Source organism: Heterocephalus glaber, unplaced genomic scaffold, assembly GCF_053883595.1.
Source record: "Heterocephalus glaber isolate CG9 unplaced genomic scaffold, H.glaber_assembly_v1.0 deba00001442, whole genome shotgun sequence".
Lineage (NCBI taxonomy): Eukaryota > Metazoa > Chordata > Mammalia > Rodentia > Bathyergidae > Heterocephalus > Heterocephalus glaber.
In genome coordinates, this window is record NW_028258296.1 from 55,673,004 (window position 1) to 55,694,226 (window position 21,223).

Here is a 21,223-nt window from a genome sequence, read left to right on the forward strand (position 1 = left end):
CATGTTCCTCTCCCTCATTACTGTGGCTTTGTCGCTGTGGCTTCCCTGCCAAGTCGGGGGGCACGCCCACAGGGAGTCTTCTGAGCCCATGGCTCAAACTGAACACAGCTGTGCTTTGGGCTGCTCTCAGACCCAGGGTTGCAAAAATACTTTAGTCCTGCAGTCACCTACTTACTCTGTCTTACTTTCTCTAAATTTATTACCTTAGTTCAATTTTTTTTTTTTTTTCCTCCTAACCAACTAGTAATTTCCCTGCCTTCCAGCCCTGGGCTCCCTTGCTAGTGTGGACTGAATTCTGCCCTTGCAGCCCTCATCTCTAATGTGATAGTATTCAGAGACAGGGACTGTAGAGTGGTAATTAGGGTGAAATGAGGTCACAAGATGCAACCCGAATCTGACAAACCCAGTGTCCTTATAAGGAAAGAGCCCGAGAGGACACAGTGAGAAGCTGGCATCTGCAAGTCAGGGAGAAGACCTCAGGGCAAGCAGACCTGCTGACATCTTGCTCTTGGCTTTTAGCATCTAGAACATCGAGGAAATCATTCTGTGGACTACACTGCCCGGTCTGTGATATGCCACTGTGGCAGTCCCAGCACCTCCTGAGTAATGCTGCCCACTCAGGCCAGATACTGGACATGGGAGAAATCAAAGGAAACCAATCCATACCTTGGTGAGTGGCACAAAAGTGATATCATTAAAAGATGGTGCAGTCTTGAGGAGTGAGGTGACAGTCAGTTTGGGATGGGTTAAGTCAAAGGACATGGCAGAACTTCTCCCAGAGCTCAGATGCTGCTGCATTGGAGCCCAGGTGATACAGGAAATACCAAAGATGAAATAGGAAATATTATATTCCCCAACCTGTTAGCTGTCTGACACACTAAGCTCATGTTCTCTAAAAATCAAAGAATTCTAGGAACAATGGAGGTTAAAGTAAGAAGATATTTATTGATTAGGTAGCTCCTGAGAGGCAGAAGGAGACCGGAATGGGTGGCCGGGACCTCTCTCTACAGGGTTTCACTATGGAGGGAAACCCACACGGGTACAAAATGGGCCACAGCCATGATCAACCAATAAGGTTACAAGTGTAGTCACATAGGTAACAGAGGTCCAATGGGGAAACAAGTCAGGTAACAAGTGAATGGAAAGAACAAAGGTTCTCCTAGGAAGTGGTGGGTCCAGAGGTCTCTGGTCACCCACCGGGGTGGCTGATGTCTATCTAGACTTCCTTAGGCCCAGTGTTTGTCCTTGGAGGAAGTATGCAGGTCTGATAATCTTGTCTGTATCTTGAGGCCTGGCCTCCAACAGATGTGTCTCTGGCCACAGTGTGCTGTGTTTCACCTTTGTCCTGACCCTGCTGTAATATTTCTACTTAACTCAGCTGTCTATAATGCAGGCATGATGTGCTAATGATAGCCATGGTGAGCATGAAAGGAAGAAGGCCAAGAATCAAACCCTGGGTAATATCTAGATGGGTGACAGGGAGAGAGCACAGAAAGGTGGTCAGTAATCAGAAGCTAGGTAAGGTAGTGCATGCCTATAATCCCAGCACTGCGGAGGCAGAGGCAGGAGGATCACTGTGAGGTCAAGGCCACCCTGGACTACATAGTGAGACTGTCTCAAACAAACATCAGAAAGCCAAGATTTACAGTACCATCTAAACTAAAACAAAATTTGAAGATACTTAAGAATAAATTTTTTTTTACTAAGAATAAATATTAAGAAAATACCACCACAGTTTAGAAAATGAAAGTCCAGGCCAGATAGGGGATTAAGAAGCAAGCAGATGCTAAGTAAGAGAGGCAATGAATAAATACATAGGTACATCTTAGACAGGTAAATGAGAGCTGGGAGAGCAGATGGAAAGGAAAGGAGTTGATGGATGCTTTTATTTTTAACATTAGGACAACTGTCCCCGTGTTTGTATATCAAGGGCCAATATAGGAACCACAGGAAATGGGATTACTTCAAGATGATGAAATACCTCAAGGGGGACTGAACCTAGGGGATGGAATCCAAGACCTCACCCATGCTAGGCAAGCACTCTAGCACTGAGCTACATCCCCAGCCCTACTTATTTTGGTTCGAATCTCTCCTATGAAGTAGGTGGAAAAGGAGCAAATCAGAACATTGAGAAATGGAGCAAATCAGAACATTGAGAAATGGAGCAAAAGTGTCACTAAAATACATACCCACTGAGGTCAAATGGAGAAATCGGTGGAGGTGGCCAGGAAAGGACTGTGGACCGGGGGCTACTCAATGCCCACAGACAGCTAAGCTACCACAAGGAAGGAAGAGGTCAGCGTGCCAGATCTTGGGGTTTCTCAGGGAAATTTAGAAATCTAACTTTCCATCTGTTTAAAAATGACACGATTTTCACACTTTTTAAGAAATGCTATGTAAACTAGAACAGAACTAAGCCCCTGGGTTTATAAACACCGTTTATAATCACTGACCAAAAGGATTTCCAATGGCTACAGAGCTATTTCACTACAGGGACCCAAGAAATTGGACAAAACTTTGTAGAAATTTTAGATTTAAAATTTTTATATATTTATATACCAAGAATAGAAGGGCTGTGTGTATTGCTCAATGCCAGAGCATTTGCTTAGCATTCAGAGGTCCTGGGTTCAATCCCCAGTATGGGGGGGGGGGGTCGTTTTTACTCTAAGCTGCGGTTTGACATGTGTACAGACAGACTAGGAGGTGAGGATTTCTACATTTACAGTGAACCCAGCAGAGCAGAAAGGGCAGGCAGGGGGCCACAGCAGGAAAGAGTCCAGAAGAGCAGGATTGAGAGATGAACTACTGCATTTCAGTATGCGTAAGGGGAAGGGACTGAGGAGACACTTTCAAAGTGAGGCGGTCACACAGGAGATGTCATCCTGAGAGATCTTTAGGAGAGAGTAGTTCCCAATACTCTGAATCAGCCACGTGTGTGGATGGCCGATGTGAGGGGCAATTGTACTTTTATTTCCATCTTCCTGAAACAGTCTGCTCTGAGTAAAGTACACTGGGAAGGACAAAGGCCTGAAAGCTGAAATCTAGGCTTGGTGGTGGGTTTGTCTAGAGGGGTTTGGTTTTTGTTCCAGTATTGGGGATTGAACCCAGGAGCTCCACTGAGCTACATCCCTAGGACCACCACCACCACCCCCATTTTTGGGCAGTACCGGGCATCGAACTCAGGACCTTGTGCTTGCAAGCAGGCAAGGTCCCACTGAGCTAAATCCCCAGCCCCTCACTTTAAGACAGGATCTTAATAATTTGCCCAGACTAGGCTCAAACTCCCAATTCTCCTGCCTCAGCCTCCCAGAACATTGAGATTACTTGTGTGCGCCACCATGCTTGGCTAGCCTAAATCTACTTTTAATCCCAGTTTCATGTCTTGCTAGGAACATGAGTGAGTCCTTCCTTGCGAACAGATGAAAGTCCACCTAGACTAGAACTCGCATCGAGGACAGCGGAGGGCACCCCAGACTGAATGTGGGAAGTTCCTAGCAAGGACCTGAAGTGCAAAGCACACACTGGGCAAGGTGTCTTCCCATCCCCTGATGGGACTTTTGATGCAACGGATCTCTCATTTTCTGTGGAGCATTTCAGCTGCGCTTCTGACTTCTTTTTGAAGCAGAGGAAACTGTGGACTAGAGAATATAGCAGGCACCTTGCCTTCCAGGCCAGGGAGTCTGTCTGCTCTCTTCTGACCATCTGTGCCAAGCTAATTTTAGCTGCTGAAACATCAGGGCTGAACACTTTTTTCCCCCATGAAGCAAAATTCAAAAAAATGAGCTTCGATTTTTTCAGACCCAGAAGCATCACATAAATCCAAAAGCTAGGGAATTATAGGATAAAATGCATCAAAGAGGTACAGATATCCAGGCAGCTTTAGCAGGAACTCAAGACAAAGCTGGCCAGCAAATCCCACCGCCTGCAGTGGCTGAGCTATAACCGAAGTGAGCAGCAGGGATGGAGAAGCTAGGATGACGGAAGCGCTTATAGAGAGTCGCCTGCCCGGGTGGGCTGCTGCTCCTGTGGAGTACCTAGACAACGAACGGGTCTTGTCAGCGTCACTGAATTTCCAAAAGACCAGAGAAAGGACGTGGGGAAAACATGCATTCTGCTCGGAGGCGGAAAATCAGGGGGGCCGGGATGACTCAGAAGCAGGTGCTGTGACTACCATCAGGCACGAAAGGCCTCTCTTTACCAGGCCCAGGCTATAGTGATACCATTCCATAAACATAGCGATCTGTGCATGACCACTGGGCATGAGTACCCCGCACTCAATATCTTTTTTTTCTTTTTTTTTTGGTATCGGGTCCTTGCGCTTGCGCAGCAGGCAGCGAAACCACTGAGCTAAATCCCTGGCCCGGTATCTTTTTTTTCTTGAGACAAGGTCTTGCCAAATCACCTTACTCAACCAGGCTGGGCTTGAATTTACAATCCTCTTGCCTCAGTTTCCCAGAGTGCTAGGATTACAGGCGTGTGCCACCATGCCCAGACTCACCATCATTTTATCTAACAGTAACCGGAAATCAACTGTGCAGCTGGAATAAGACTACAAAGAAAATAGCTTCTCCTCACAAGGCACTTAGTTTAGCAACACCTAAGCCACGAAACGCTTTTGCTAAATGTTAACAATTTATCAAGTGGGCTCAAGAATATATTATCCCTAGTTAATGCTGGTGAAGGCTACTATTTGATTGTATAACCCAGGATGTAACCATTGGGTAAATTTTGTCTGTTTCACTGAGACCTGAGAGAAGAGACCAGCAGGGTCTGTTTGGTAACATTCAACTAGACCTTCACCTCCACTGAACTTCATGTTGGTCTAGAAACACTTGGAACTTCAGCAAGGAGAAAGCAACATTCCCAGAATTTTAGCAGGTGAATTTACACTGTGCACTTCTGAGGAATGCCATTCTTCCAGCAATTGTACACTTCGGTGTAATAAGAAAAGAAAGTCACTCAACACGTTAGAATTCAGTTGGTGGAGACTAAACAATGTTACATCCACAACTGTGGACAGGCAAAGAATTCCCTACAGGATTCCGTCAATGGCTTCAGGCTCAATTCCAGCCACATCCATCTTCTTTCAGAGTCTTTGTGCTATTTACTCTAACAGTGTGTGCATAAGCACACATGCGCGTGCATGCACGCATGTGCGCGCGTGCACGCACACACACACACCCTATTGTATCTCACCTGGTACTGACAAGTAACCCTGGCAAGGAAGACAAAGGTGATTCAACTTCACCCTTCAAAAATACTTTTCCAGGCCGGGGATTTAGCTCAGTGGCATAGTGCCTACCTCACAAGTGCAAGGTCCTAAGTTCAATCCCCAGTACAAAAAAAATTTTTTTTCCAAGAGCAAATCCTATAATTCTTTTTTTTTTTTTTTTTTTGGTACCAGGGATCGAGCTTGGGATCTTGCACTTGCAAAGCAGGTGCTGGAACCACTGAGCTAAATCCCCGGTCCACAAATCCTATAATTCTGATGCAGATAATGTATTTAAAGCCAACTTCTTTTAAAAAAACACCCGTAGAAATTCACATATTCAAGTATACAGTATTTAAATAAAATTATATCAAAAATGATAAGACCCAAAAATATGTATTTGCCAACTATAATTCCCCATTGTGAGAGTTAGTTTTGTCTTAGCCAGGAATCTTCAAATGTGAGAAATTAACAAATCCATGTTATTAAGGATTATCTAGAGTAGGCCAGGTGTAATGGCACACACCTGTAACCCCAGCACTAGGAGGCTGAGGCAGGATGATTGCTGAGAGTTTGAGGCCAGCCTGGGCTACAGTATAGTGAGAACTTGTCTCAAAAAAAAAGTCATCTAGAGTGATCATAGGGCCAGTGAGTAATTTTTATTTCTCTTTTATGATAAAAAATAGAATTTATCTCAAAGTTCATTTTGCCTCTTGGTACCAGGTGCCCCTCCTACCCCCAGCCATCATAAACATTCTGGTCTGAAGTTCAAGGCCTCTCGTACTATAATTGCTTGTCTAAGAGCTGTAGAGGTTGGAGAGAGCTGGATCAGGGCTATGTGGAAACAGGCACCATGAAGAGAGGACACCCTCAAGCTGCTGAGCCTGGCCCTGAAGTAGCCAGACAGCACTCAGCCTGCATTTCTATCCTCTCACTTTTTTCCTGTCTGGCCCACACTACAAGAGTCCTCCTGCTTCCAGCATCTCCCAGTCACAATCTGAAGACAAACTTTCTGACATATCAGTGTCTAAAATATTCACGAAACAAAAAAGCCCAGACTCCTTGCTCAGGCATTGTGGCTCAGCATAACCCCATTTCTCTGCTACTAGGAAGGCACCAAATTGGTTGAATGCATGATCTTCCACACCCCACCTCCCCTTTGCTTAAGCCGCATGCTCTGCTGAGAATGCCTTCTTGACACGTCTGACTGCATAGTGTTCATAGTACAGTGGACCCTAGAGTTACAACCAACCTCACATACAGACTTGGATTACGACTGGAATTTTAGTTTTAACTGACAACCAAAGTCTTGAGTCATGAATGCTGTCCTTTCCTGTGTGGGGTTAATTGAGAAATCCTGGGCCAGTGTCTAAGGACACTGAGATCTGCCTATATACAGGAGAGAGAGTCTGAAGGCCTTGTAGAGGAGCCTGAACCTTCACTGACTCTGATCGATGGCGCTGTCACTATAGCAGAGTCCATAGGCTTGCAGGTAGACATCCCTGATGTTGAGGAACTGGTGAACTGTCTATAGAGGAACTTCTGGCTGAGCAACAGAATGGCAGCTAAGAAGCTGTGTAAAGAGGAGGGGGAGTATCAACAATCAGTGCAGCAAAGTTCTTCTAAAATAAAGGAAATCTTGACAAAATGGACAGAACTACAAACACTTGTAGAGAAGACCCACCCAGACAGAGAAAAAGCATTCACCTGCATAATGACAATGTCATGTCACACTACAGAACAGTGTTACAGAAAAGATAGAGCCAGCCTTAGACCAGTTTTTAGTTCTGAAAAGGTTGAGACCCAGTGAGCCAGAGCAGGTCCTAGTGGGCTACAGACTCTCCCAAGGAGAGAAAGGACACCAGAGAGCCAGATTCATGATATTCTCATGGAAGGGGACTCTCCTTCCAAACAATACCACCTTCCATTCATCCTCCCTTCCTGCAAGTCAATGATATCAATTTGAATGGTGAGTACAGTATGAAATTGCTGTTTCTGGTAAATTAGGGACCTCTTGTAACTTTTTGGTAAATATACTAGGAAAATTATTGATGTTTCTAATAAATTATGCATATTATACAACTCTTATTATCATGAAAAGGTTAGTTAAGGGCTGCTTTGGGAGGCTTGGAACATATTATGGGTATTTCCATTATTTCTTATGGAAAAATAGTCTTGACTTACAACCAACTTGAGTTACAACCAGCCCTCATGAACAAATTGAGTTCATAAGTCTAGACTCCACTGTACATGATAAACATTTTTTCCAAGTGAGTGAATTTAAGACCTATTTTCAAGGAACAGTTCATCAAAATTTAGATTATATACAAATCCTTCCCTGACTACCACAGTCTGAAAAAATAAGTCTATCTTTTGAATTTTAAGAATCATTTATGTAGCCAATGTGGTGATTAGTGATCAACTTGGAACACCCAGCCAAGCTGAATCAGCGTGGCCTGGGCGTGGAAGACCCACCTGAGGATTGTTGCCAATGGCCTAAAGAGAGACCTGGAGGGGAAGATTGTAGACTGTTGATTTTCTAGGAGAAGCTCGCTGCAGTTGGTTTTCCTGATGCGAACTTGGCTGTTCTTGTCAGAGGAGGAGCTCGGGGTCTCGCTGTCACTGGGAATGGCCGCTGTCCTCGTCAGGGGAGCTCTGATCTTCACCGTGAGCATCACTTCCTGGCTTCAGTGCAGATCCCTCAGCCTGTGGTGCAGGTTTTCCGGCTTCCACCACTGGCCTTTGGGCCCTCCCGGTGCAGCTCCTCAATACGGAGAAGCATGAGTTGTTGCCGTGGGCTCTTGCCCTCTGGCTGGACTCCTGGAGGACACTGCCTTGGGCTCTAGGCCTTCCACTGGACTTGTGTGGGACACTGCCGTAGGATTCAGGCTCTTGGCTGGATTCTTTGGGCCTCTAGTATCCAGTTAGATCTCTTGCGCTCCTCTGCATTTGACTTTTTGGGTGACTATTATAAAATAATCCTATATATTATGTGTCCTGTATTAAATCTATTCCCTTGCAAACCCTGACCACAACAGCCAATAAGTATACTTAGTACCAACAGTGGGGCAGGTATCTGCTCAACCCAGGTGAGACCCTGCTGTGCCTTCACAGAACCCAGAGTCCAACCAGAAGGGTGTAAAATGAACAGTAATATGGATGTTGGAATGTTTTCAATATTTTCTAGTGGTTACATACATTTATACATTTACTGAGCTCTGAGGCTCTAGGAACCAGCCCTCATATTGTTCATGAGTTCTAAGTTAAATCTAATGTGTCATTTTCTAAGAAAAAGGAGGACTCTGAAGGTTGGTTTCACGTTAGGTTGGTTTCACATGTTATTGGGATAAGCAGCCCTGAGGATACCATGTGTTATGGGAACATGTAGTTAGCCTAGGGAGAGAACTATTCAGGCAGGAGAAACATCACAAGGTACCTTCATGGAGTGGTGAATGGTTGAGAAAGACCAGAGCTCATGTATATGTTCAAGAAAAGTAGATTGGAGTAAAGCACTTTGCACTCAGTCCTACAGATTACAGAGGAGCTCCAGTGTTTATGTCATTCGTTCCCATCAAGATACACCCTGGGGGGTGTGCCTCAGTGGTAGATTGCTTGCCTGGCATACGCTAGGCCATGGGTTTGAAACCCCAGCACCATTAAGGAAAAAAAAAAATCCTCAATCTTAAGAGTAAGCACTATAGGTGCTGGGAATTTAGCTCAGTGGTTCTGCCACCTGCCTCAAAAGCACAAGGTCCGGGGTTTGATCCCCAGTACCAAAAAAAAAAAAAAAAAAAGAGTAGGCACCATAACTCCCCGATTCTCATACCACCAAGAATGTACTCAGAAGAACTGGTGGCAAGCCCAAGGGCTTTTCTCAGTTATTTAGTTTTGTGTTTCCATGGAGCCACCGAGCTGTAAGAATATGAGTATTTTTCTAACAAGGCTTGGAGCCTCAGAAGCTGGTGGCTGTTTCAAACCAAAAGCAGATCATCATAGCTGCCAACATACTTTAAGGGGTCATCATTCCTATTATCAAACTCCTTGCCACTACCAGGGTTTCTTCATTCCCTGGGGTCATGCGTATCACAAAGCTGTCAGAAGATCATAATAGTAGCACTTAAGATGTACAAGGCATTGTATGCATTTCCCATTTAACCCTAAGAACAATAAGAATTAGATTCTCTTATGCTCATTTAACTAATAAAAGCATAGAAACTTAGGATATAAAGTTTCATGGGGAATTCAGATCTCCAATTGCAATGCTATGCTCTCAACCACTTGTTAATAATGCCCATTAGGCAGAGAGTAAGAAAAGCTGGCCCATTCCTTATCAAGGACCAAAGGAAGGAGTTGTATACTGAAGAAAATATCCCCAGCCCTGTCTTGCTGCCCACATCTAATTTCCATGCAGCCAACTGAGAATCACCTAACCAAGATATGACCAAAGAAGCCCGTCCACATGATCAGACTCTGGACTTGGAGTGCACAGAGAGTATCAGAGTTCCTTGCCCTCTTCTTCTGAGTAGCTTGTCGAAACCACCCATTTCTAATTTTCTAGCTCCTTCCCTGCCACACTAACTTCCATTTATCCAAATGTCTAAGATTCTGTGTTGGGCACTGTTCTAAAAGCTGGCAATACAACAGATAACACAAAGGGTCAGATCCTGGCTCTTACAGTAACATCTGTCAAAGTAGGCATAGTGGCGCACACCTGTAATCCCCATACCCAAGAGGCTGAGGCAGGAGGGTCATGGTGAGTTTGAGGCCAGCCTTGGCTACACAGTGAGTTCAGGGCCAGCCTATGCTATATAGCAAGACCTTGTCTCAAAAAACAAACAAAAAAAGTTTAACATCTGTCAAAGATGATAGCCAAGATGTTTTCTGATGTTACAAATAACAGATGATTGTAGGGTCCTGCCTAGGGAAGAGACCCTGAATTCATAGCCAGATGACAAGGAGCCAGACTGCAAAGCACCGGGATCCACCTTATACTTGGTAGATTGAAAAGGACATGAATGATCATCTAGTCTCAACTCTTAGTTGGATATGAATGAATAGAGGCTCAACAGGATTAAAGACTAGGACAGGTCTTCAACTGATGGCATGGATGTTTTTTCCCATTATTCTGCAGAGCCTTTGGAGATACACAGTTGAAATGCAAGCATTTTACATCTGTGCTTTTAATCCCTTCATACACAACAACCCCAGGGAAAAGATGACAGGCTTTTATCTGACAGATGACAAAACTGAGGCTCCAGTTGGCTAAAGTGACTTACCTAATGGCCTGTTACAAACAACTGAATTAAAACCCTGGCTATTTGTAGTCTAGAACTGTGTTCTTTTCCCTAGATGAGAAGAAGTTGTCTAGCCAGTGGTCTATGAACATCAGCCATTATTGTTAACAACTTCCCATTTTAGGTGCAGAGAACATAAAAAAGTCAAAGTTAAAAACAATTTACTTAGCTATACCAAACAAAGTCCCCGAGTTCTGTGAGTGGAAAAGAGTATGTGACTCCATGTGACTGGACAACCATGGCCTGAAGCAATCAGGGCCCTGTGACTTCTGGATACAGGGCTGAGCAATTCAGTGCCATATTGCGGGGATTTTAGAAAATGAGGAACAATTCCTCTTGCATAGCTGGAGCCAACCCAGACCAGGAGTCTTCACAGCCAGTGAACCCTTAGGTAAATGGCATACTTAAGTCTCTTGACTTGTCTGGAAATTAGCTAATAGCAGTTCCCAAACCTGCCAGCACATCTGAATCAGCTGGGAGAACTTCAAAGTAAAAAGTGTCTTCAGATCCACACACCGCCTAGAGATCTAGAAACTTCAAAGGGTAGAGCCTGGGGACCTATGTTTTAAAATAGAAATCCATTGGTTTTTCCTCACTTCTTAATGCTACGTGAAGCAGAGGGGAGATGCTGCATTTCATTCCTCAGTGATAAGGTCGGTAGGTGAAGGGCTGCCTAGGGCAGAAAGTCTACTCTAATACCCAAAGCCCCCTGGCAGCAGGAAGTCATCGGAGGTTCTTCCAGCACGGCTGTGAAATCTGTTGTCTCCCTCTCTCGATTGCACACCCAAACCTGGGAAACTATCTGAGATCAGTTTTCCAGCCCTTTTGTGAAGCAGACCTGAACCCTCTCCAACAGAAAGACTCTCAGCACTTGAGCAATCCCTCCCTCGCTGACCCCCAGCCACCACCGAAGGGCCCAGCTGGTGCCGCCTTCTACACAGGCCTCTCTCCTGCCAGCTACTCGTTCAGAAAGGGAAAGAAAGAAGGTAGTTCGGGCCCAGGTGGCCGGCACCCTCATTCGGGGGGACATGAGCCAGTTCTTACCTGTACCTGGAAGGAAGAGGAGCTGCTCTGTCACTTGGGAATTCTCTCTGCCAGGAGCTCTAGTCTTGGAACTCACTGGACTTTGAACAAAGATTGATTTAAAAGCTGATGTGTTTAACAGGGATGTGTGGTCTGAGTTCACCTGACCTCTGTCCTGCTTCCAGCCGGCTGGCTGGGCCCTAGACTGGAAAATCAGAAAACTCCTCCGCGGCCCCTGGCCTCTGGCCCACCTACCAGACAATTCCAATTCGGGAGGCTCCTGGGTCTGGTTTCTGTCTGCTCTCCCAGACAAAGAGGGGGAGGCCAGAGGGCAGGGACAGGCTGGGAGGAGGTGCCTCTGCCTTCCTTATTCTCCCCTCAGGCAGATGCTTTGGTCACACCCACCCCCCCCACCCCATCCTGCTAGGAGCCTCCCCATCCTTGGGTCAGGGCCCAGGGTCATCATCAGAGCCACCTCCGTACTAAGGCCTTCCTGGGGGGCAGGAGCCTGCACAGCCCCCTCCACAGAAGGGTGATACACCTATAAACGGGCAAAGCCCCTCTGCTCACCCTGCCTTCCTGCCTTCGGTGGGGGGCGGGGAGTTTCTTACTTGCACACTCCCTGCTCAGCAGCAGGGCCCCGGTTGTGGTTTCCTACATCCCCTTCTTTCTACCTGCTCCTCCCACCTCTTTTATGTTCTCCTTCCCACCTGAGTGCTGTTTCTATCCTCCCACCTTCTGATAAAATGCTGGGAGCCTCTCAGCAGCCCAGCAGGGGGTGGAAGGCACCTGTGCAGCCCCTCACGAGCCAGGAGGAGCAGCTGATCCCTGTGAGCCGCACAGGCCTGCACAGGTCCTTCTAGCACCAGCTTCACACTCACCTGGATCTGAGCCCACACGGCAACTGGGGCAAGAGATTGCTCCAGGCAGTGAGACAAGGAGAACCTTGGGCAAGGATGATGGACTCACCTGTCCTCCACCCATGCAGCTCGGGCCCCTTCTCTATGCCTTGGCTTTGCCCCAAGTGCAGGCCTGACCTGATCCAGTGCCCACGGGGTTTAAACTGGCAGACACCTGAGCAACTTCCACAGCTGCTACTAGGCCATTGGCTACCTTGAAGCTATGCCCTGGCCTCTCTTCACCTCCTGCATAACTCCCAAAGGTTGAGTGGGAAAATCTGGATTTAGGATCAGAACACTTTAATTCAAATTCCAAGTCTGCTACTTCCCAGGTGTTTGATCTAGATTAATTCATTTTTAACTCCTGTGTGTGTGTGAGTGGTGTGCTAGGGATTGAACCTAGGGCCTCAAATATACCAGGCCAGCACTTTACCACTGAGCTACCCCCACCCCGTCCTCATTTTTAACTCTGAGTAACTCCATCACCTTTAAATAGCCACTGTTATATTGCTTTTAGAAAATTCTCTTTTATATTGACCCAAAATATCCCTTACATTTTCCTTCTGGTGATTGTTCTCCAAAGTAGCTCTTCAAATATTTGAAGGCTTCTATATCCCATAAGCTCTTTTTTTTTTTTTTTAGGATTCAGTGAGTATCCCTCATTCAGTAGGGCAGGTTGCCTCAGCCATTACTTCCAAACTTCTCACTGCAGACCCCAACAAGTTTGTAAAATCAAATAAAATCAAAACCTAAAGAGGAAGCTTTTGGGTTTTTTTGGTACCAGGGATCAAACTCGAGACCTTGCTCTTGTGAGGCAGGCACCAGAACCACTGAGCTAAATCCCTGGCCCAAGAGGAAGCTTTTTTTTTGAGTTATGACTGGTTCTATTTTCACCCTTAGAGTACAGGGCAATGTTACAGTTTCAGATCATTAATGAACAAATTTCGTGATAAAGGACTAACAAGCATGGCTTGAATTCTGGGAGTGGAGTGGCTTTCCAGTTCAGGGCAGGAGAGAGAACATGTAGGTGCAAGGTCAGCTCCAAAGGTGAAGAGACCCACATTACTCAGTGAGCCACCAAGGTTTTGGCTTCAGCTCACTGTGGGCAAAAAGGACTGCCGGTCCTGGTTATCCGTGTTATCCATGACCATCTTCATCACAGTAAATCAGAATCTTCCATTTTTCAAGCTAATTGTAGGCAGGAGAAAGTAAAACCAGACTGACTTATTAACTGGATAACTACCACAAGTGCCCTCCAGGAGTTGGCAGAATCTTCAGAGTGACTGGTGGAGCAAGGAGCCTTTCACGTGCTCCCAGTTGTTATACCGTGCATACAGGCTGGTAAGTGTCAGGCCTGCCAGACCCCCTCGTGCGACTCCTCGAAGCCTACTTGTACGTTTATACAGCATGCCCGTCATGCTTCCGGCTGCCGCTGTGTTCAGGTCATCTTCTGCACCTCGTGTTTTCTCAGTGATAACGCCAAACGCGCTATATAACAAAGCTAGAGAACCCAGAGTGTTGGCCCACGGCGCCCCTTGCCTAGTCACCATATTCAAAATCTGTACATTTCTTGGATTGGACCAGGCCATATTCTGGGTTCCCTTCAATCCTAGCCGAAGATTGTTCACTGCCCCAAACGCAGCCCCAGTCATGCAACATCCTCCAATGGTAAAGAAGGCCAGTTCAAACCTGTCCCGGGCTTTATTAGCTCCAGTCGGTAAAATAAACTCATCGGTATCCTGCGCGAGATATCGTGGATCCACATTTAAATAAGGAGACAGGGGGGTTATAGCAGTTAGCGGGACGCAGGCCAAATCCGCATGCGAGTAACCAGCTCCGCTGGCTCCAAAAAAGCCTGCCAAGGCCCCCGCCGTGGTTTTGTTGCCCCCGCTAACACCAAACCGACCTCTGCCCCCCCCCCCTCAGGCCGGGTGGAGAGCTCCGCCCCAGGGCAGCGGCAGCAGCGGGGAGCCCGCCTTACCACTGCCACCGGGCGAGGGTGAGATATCTTTAGTATGAGGGTGGCTACACAATTGTCTAAATTACCAAAATTCATTAAATTATACATCTAAAATAGATGAATTATATTGCATGTAAATAATTTTTTCTTTTTCTTTTATTGGTACTGGGATTAACCCCAGGGGTTCTCTACCACTGAGCTACAGCCAGACCAGCTTATTTATTTGATTGTGGTTTTTTGTTTTGTTTTGTTTTTTTGGTACCGGGGATCGAACTCAGGTCCTTGCGCTTGCACAGCAGCCGACGAAACCACTGAGCTAAATCCCCGGCCTGATTGTTTATTTATTTACTTATAGCCAGGATCACTAAGTTGCTCAGGTTAGCCTAGAATGTGCAGTCCTCCTGCCTCTGAACCTGGGATTATAGGTGCCCAGTTTAATACCTTCATTTTAAAGAAAAGAGTCTAAGTCAGTGAAATTTATTCTTGAAGCTTCTAAACACACACACACACACACACACACCTCACAGCGGAGCTTGTACTTAGCCCCTAGTCAAGAGGCTTCTCAGACTGGCCCTTCCATGACAAGCACAGGGGGACAGAATGCCACAGACTTCAGGAAATCAGAGAGGCCTGAGATGCAGACAGTGTTGGTTAACAATTAAAAAGGAATGCTACTTTTTAAATGACATGATCCTTTCCCAGTGGAATGCTGAATGGAATGAGACTTGCCCTCACTGAGATTTGGAGTTTTAAAAATCTTGTCTCTAGAAGTATATCTGATCTGATTAATGCAGCCTTTTATTGATCTATGGATTTAGAGATTCATGAGAAAGGAAAATTATGTTATCTCTTATGTGCCAGATAAGATTTACATCAGCCTGTTTAGCTCTCTTCCTGACCATATAAGATGATTAATATCCTTTTTTTTTTTTTTTTTTTGGTACCAGTGAATGAACTCGGGTCCTTGTGCTTGCGCAGCAGGTGGCGAAACCACTGAGCTAAATCCCTGGCCCCTAATTATCCATTTTATAGATAAGAAGAGAGCTTAGATTCATCTGGTTAATTACCCTGCCCAAGATCACCTCGCCCAGGGCTCTGCCCAGCCTGTCTCCTTTGGTGGCATTGTTTGGCCTCTATCATGAGGCCTCCTGCTATCCAAGGAAGAAATGTGCTCTCCTTTGCTGGAGGTATTGAAGTAAAAGCTAATAACATCTGTGAGTTGTGTTCCAGAAAAATGGCCCACAACGTAGGGAGACTGGAGTGAGCCATTTCTTGAGTCCCTTCCAACTCCAAAATCTGTGGTCCTAACTGCTGTGGGCATGTAGTAGGTCCCCCTTGAGGGTTTGTGGTGGGAGTTTTGGTGCTTCTCAGAGGGCATGCACAAAGGAGTTAGGAGTGTGGGCTTCAGCACCAAACACAAGGTGTACTGGATCCTAAATCTGCATTAATGTCTTTATATTCTTCCATTGTGAGCTGTCTATCTGGCTCTACATATTGAAATGCCTGGCATCCTGGATGGAGGATTTTCTTTTGCTTTTGTCAGGCAGCTCCTCTCCATACCCCTGAAGGGTGAGGAAAGGCAAATGGTACCAATTTCTGTTATTTACTTGCCTTGTTCCTAGATCGTGTAAGTAATGTCAGCTACAACCAAGGTGGGCCTCCTCACACAGATCATGGCTAGAAATTGCAGGAGATGGGCTGGGGATTTAGCTCAGTGGTTCTGCCGCCTGCCTCACAAACACAAGGTCCCCAGTTCGATCCCCAGTACCAAAAAAAGAAAGAAAGAAAGAAATTACAAGAGATAACTCTTTTTTCCTTCTCAGAGTCCAGGCTGAGAGCCATTCCCTTGTTATTTCCCTGATCCCTTGTTCCTTGTTCTGTTTTTCCAATGAACATATCCTTTTTTGGTATACTTACATATTATATTTGTTAATTTCTGTCTCTCCTCTATCAGGATACAAATTCCCAAAGGGTAGGAATTTGTATTTTTGCCACTGTGTCCCAAGTACCTAGAACATAAGCCTAGCATAGAGTAAGATTGCAAAAAGTGTGAGTGGATGGATGGATCCATGAATCTCCTGCCAGCAGCACAGAGTTTGAGCCCCCTTTTACTGAGAACACTGGAAAGCCTTGAGCGTTTCTGCTCCCTGCAGGGTCAAAGTCCCCAGGTTGGATTGCTTGTCCCAAAGGGACACTGTGCTGAAAAAACCTCTGCTTGGTTACTAGGTTTCGTCTTTCTCTTTACTTCTGGAACTTAGAAATTTCCTTCCTTCAAAGTTCAACTATTTATTTGAAAAAATATCCATCTTATCCAGCATGTCTATGAACTTTATAGAGGAAGGGTTTGAGAGCCAGAAATGGCTCTAACACTTAGTAGCTACTTTTCTTCTCAAAGATCCAGCTTTTTAATCTGTAAAACATAGATTATACTGACAAATTAAGAGGATTGTTCAGGGACTTAAGACTTTTGTACCATACCCAGATCTGGCAAATAAAACGTAATAATATCAGTATGTAATAATATCATCATTTTTGCAAAAACAACTCCTCTTGATGTCTGGGCACACATTGTACCAACAGGCTTCTGAAAATAATGGGGAAGAAGTACACTGTGGGCACCTCAGGACTTTAAAATGTTGGGGAACATTATAGGTGGTGTTCCTGCCTGCTCACATCATAGCATCTGTGCAACTGGTCAGAAGCAGAAAACTAAAAAAGATTTCTCACTGCTCCCAGGCCCTTTTCCTGCCATGTCTCATGTAGAAAATTGATAATAGTCATAGAAGTTCCTAGGGTAAGCTGATAAATCTTTTCAAGGCTGGAATGACCTAAAGCCTGCTAATCCCAGGCCTTGCCCAGACTCCCCAGTTTACTTAGAGGAATCAATATTGTGCATACTTGTAGGAAACTATAAAACATCACTGAGCGCAACTAAAGAAAACCTATCGAAGTGGATATGATGCCATGTTCATGGACATAAAAACTCAACAATGTATAGATGTCAGTTCTCTCCAAATCAATCTATAGGTCAATGTATTTCCAATGAAATTCATCTCAGGGTTTGCATGTTTAGTTTTCAATTGTTTTCTAGTGGAACTTGATAAGCTAGTTTGAAAAATGAGAATAAGGAAGGAGCTGCCCTATTGAATATTAAGACAAGAGAATGATGGTCTTTATTATAATATGGTATAGGCACAAGACAGACAAGTGAACCAATGGAATAGATTAGAAGCCTATGCATGAATAGTTGATTTGTGACAAAAAAACAGAAGAGCTGATTTTTGCATGTCTGGCTTATTTCATTTAATAAGATGTCTGTGAGAGTCACCCACATTGCTGTGTGTATCTGTAGTTCAACTGCCTTCATTCTAGGATTCCATGTATAAATGGGACAGAATACTGGGGGGCATCTGCTTAGGAGATAGTACACTATCCTGATTTCTGGGTGCAGGCAAGATTCTAGTTCTTGAACTAAGTGATGGTTTCAAGGTGCTTATAATTAATAATTGAGCTATGCATTTTGTTCCACTTACCTTTCTCAATATATATTTGACAATGAGGTTAAGAAATAAGAAAATTTAGCCAGGTGTGGTGGCTCATGGCTATAATCCCAGTACTCTGGGAGGCTGAGGCAAGAGATCACAAGTTCAAGTTCAGCCTGCCCTGGCAATTTAGTGACTTAGAAGAACCCTGTCTCAACCAAAAAAAGGTCAGGGGCTGGGGACGTACCTTAGTGCAAGGGCCTGAGTTCAATCCCCTGTACCACACAGGAAAGAAAGAAAAGGAAGGAAGGAAGGAAGGAAGGAAGGAAGGAAGGAAGGAAGGAAAAAAGAAAGAAAGAAAAGAAAGAAAGAAAGAAAGAAAGAAAGAAAGAAAGAAAGAAAGAAAGAAAGAAAGAAAGAAAGAAAGAAAGAAAGATTTCAACATTATAACATGTGTAGAGCCAGGCACAATGGTATACACCTGAAATGCCAGCTACTTGGGAGGCTGAGGCAGGAGGGTCACAAATTCAAGGCCAGTCGATGCAACTAAGCAATAAATAAAAAATTGGGATGTAGCTTAGTGGTAGGGTGATTATCCAGCCTGTGTGCCACCCTAGGTCCAATTCTCAGTACTGCAAAAATGTGTGTGTGTGCATGTGTGTGTGTGTGTGTGTGTGTGTGTGTGTGTGTGTGTATGTGTGCGCAGAACATACTGGAATAATCAGAAGAAGCTGGAAGTGGCCTGAGTGTTTCAGGTGTGCTTGGCCCTCCCTGATCTATTTAAAAGTGGAAAGATCAATATCTTGGCTTTCCAATAACCTACAAATGGCATACTTGAGCACTCTGGTTGGGATCCACTGATCTCTCCACCCCAATTTACTGAAATTGTGGTTCACATACACTTAACGTGGATGGAGACGTAGCTCAGAGGTAGGGCCTAGGGTATGTGAGGCCCTGGGTTCAATCCTCAGTACTGAAAAAAAAACCATAAAAGATGCTCTTTTAACCATTTTTGAGTGTATAATTCAGTGGCATTGAGTACTTTCACACTCCTATCCCCCAAACTGAAATCCTGTGCCCATTAAACAGTAACTCCTTCCTCCCTCTCCCACCCTAGCCCTGGACAATCATGGCGCTCTCTCTCTCTCTCTCTCTCTCTCTCTCTCTCTCTCTCTCTCTCTCTCTACACACTGAATATAAATGGAATAATATAGAATTTGTCCTGCTGTGACTGGCTTATTTCTTTTAGCAAATGTCCTCAAGGTTCATCGACACTGTAATATGTGTCAGAATTTTCTTCCTTTCAGGCCAGGGATTTAGCACAGTGGTTCTGCTGCCTGCCTTGAAAGCTCAAGGTCCCAAGTTCATATCCCCAGTACCAAAAAAAAAAAGAATTTCCTTCCTTTTGAAGGTTGAGTAACATCTGATTACATGTATATACCATATTTTACTTCTTCATCCATGAATGAGTGGGTCGCTTCCACTTTAAGGCTATCATGAGGAATGTTTCTATGAACACCGGATACCGATATCTGTCCGGTCCCTGCCTTCAATTCTCATGGGCAAATGCCAAGAGTAGACTTGCTAGACCATATGCTTAGTTTTGTAAGGAGCCACATCCCAATTTCCATGGCACCTGAGCCATTTTACTTCCCCACCAGAAACCCACAACAGTTCTAACCTCTCCACATCCTCTTGAACATATCACTTGTTTTTTTTGTTTGGTTGGTTGGTTTTTGGGAGGTACTCGGGAACTTGCGCTTGCAAAGCAGGCGGCAGAACCACTGAGCTAAATCCCCGGGCCTCACTTGTATTTTTTACTTATTTTTTGATAATAGTCATCCTAATGGGTGGGAGGCGACATCTCATTTCAGTTTTGAATTGCATTTCCCTAGTGATTAATGATGTGGAACATCTTTTCATGTGCTTACTGGCCATATATATTTAGGAAAATGTCTATGCAAGTCCAGTCTCCATAATCGTTAAAGCAAGTTGTTTTTGTTTTTTGTTAAAATTGTACCACCTCAGTTTCTGACTGAAACAAAGACCCAAGAAAGATGAAGTGGCTTAGCCAAGGACACCTCAAGTTCCTGGCAGAACCATGGCTAAGCCCTGTGCTTTGGCTTCCGTGGCTAATGCCCTCTCCTCCACCCCAGGCTCCTTGGCCCAGTGGGTGCCTGAGAGCCCCAAATTTTATTCCAACCTCAGATTTGATTGTCCCAGTATTACCTTGTCTTCTTAGTAGCTCATTAACTTACTCCCAGCCTGACATTTCAAGCTCCAGTGGTTTTCTGCCCCTGTCCGAGTCAGTTTTATGACAGACTCCCTTGGCCCTTCCCTATCTCCCCCACCACTGAAGAAGCGGCCTGCGTAGTCAGTCTACATATCTCGGGAGGAGTTTAGCAGGCCAGAGTCCAGGTGAGGGACTGAGATAAATGTTTAATGAGTGTGAGGAGACAGGTGGGAGGAGCAGTGTGCACTGAGGCCATGTGACTGCTGATCAGAACTTTCTAGTTTTTAAAGCAACTGGGGAAGGTCTGAGGACCCCTGGAGAGCTGTGAATTATTAACACTTGTAAGCTGGCTACAAAGGGCATTTTAATAGTCATTCTGTCTCTCTGCTGTATCCCAGCTGAGGGGTCAGAATATACAATCTGTTTCTGCAGAGAGAAAAACTGAGGTGCAGAGCACAAACATGTCACGTTCTGAGTTCCTGTGTGTACTGAGATCCGGGCGTCCTCAGAGTACAGATTAAAAGGGTCTACACTTGCCTGTCTCAGAGACCCAGAAACAATCAGAGGCCTTTGGAAAGACTGGATTCTGTCTTAGAAGCCACCCTCTCAAGGGTCCCCAGAGGACAGGGACAGGCTGGAGAGCAGAAGAACAGCAAGGAAAGTGCCAGGGATCTCAAGGCTACATACAGCCTCAGCCTGACCTCAGCCTCACAGAGAGACTGCAACCATCCCACCCATCCAGACGAAAAGGGCCACTGAGAAGAAACAGAAACCAGGAGTGGCCTAGTGGCCCACGTGTGTGGCATCATTTAAAGGACACTCTGCCTCCATCAGAGCTTCTAGTGCCTTCACCATGCTAGCCTGGAGAACAAAGTAACCCACGCCTGCCCTGTTTTCCCCACTGCTTAGATCCCAAGATGTTAGGAAAAAGCACTGAATGAGGTATATTTTCTCCTCCGAGGCCTGGTCAGGATGAGGCTGGTCCCATTCCATTTTTCCCAGGGTGGAGCCCAGCCCGGGTACCCAGCTAGCCACCCCAGCTGCAAGTCCACGCTCTGCAATCCATCCTTGCTGAACAGGGTCTTGTTTTTTCCCCTAGACCAAACTGGAAATGTTCTGGAGG

The 21,223-nt window shown here is 45.3% G+C and overlaps 1 protein-coding gene and 1 pseudogene across 7 annotated transcripts in view; both read right to left on the reverse strand.

Moving 5' to 3' along the window:
* Pdzk1 (PDZ domain containing 1) overlaps window positions 1–20,147 on the reverse strand; it is a 41,261-nt gene extending 21,114 nt beyond the window's left edge. The window contains exons 1-2 of one of the 6 annotated variants that reach the window (XM_021265805.2): window positions 12,138–12,155; window positions 11,548–11,627 (exon numbers count right to left, since the gene is read on the reverse strand). The gene's annotated coding sequence lies outside the window, so the exon portion shown is untranslated. Of the gene's footprint in view, window positions 1–7,684; window positions 8,175–11,547; window positions 11,730–11,781; window positions 11,801–12,137; window positions 12,156–12,495; window positions 12,575–20,096 lie in introns of those variants that run through there. The other 5 variants (XM_087213348.1, XM_087213351.1, XM_087213352.1 and 2 more) reach the window with 5 other exon arrangements.
* LOC101724803 (mitochondrial import inner membrane translocase subunit Tim23 pseudogene) lies at window positions 12,606–15,852 on the reverse strand (annotated as a pseudogene). Its single transcript, XR_015451805.1, has 2 exons — window positions 15,797–15,852; window positions 12,606–14,315 (listed from the first exon to the last, which is right to left on the reverse strand). The product of XR_015451805.1 is annotated as a mitochondrial import inner membrane translocase subunit Tim23 pseudogene (transcript).
* Window positions 20,148–21,223: the final 1,076 nt, after the last annotated feature.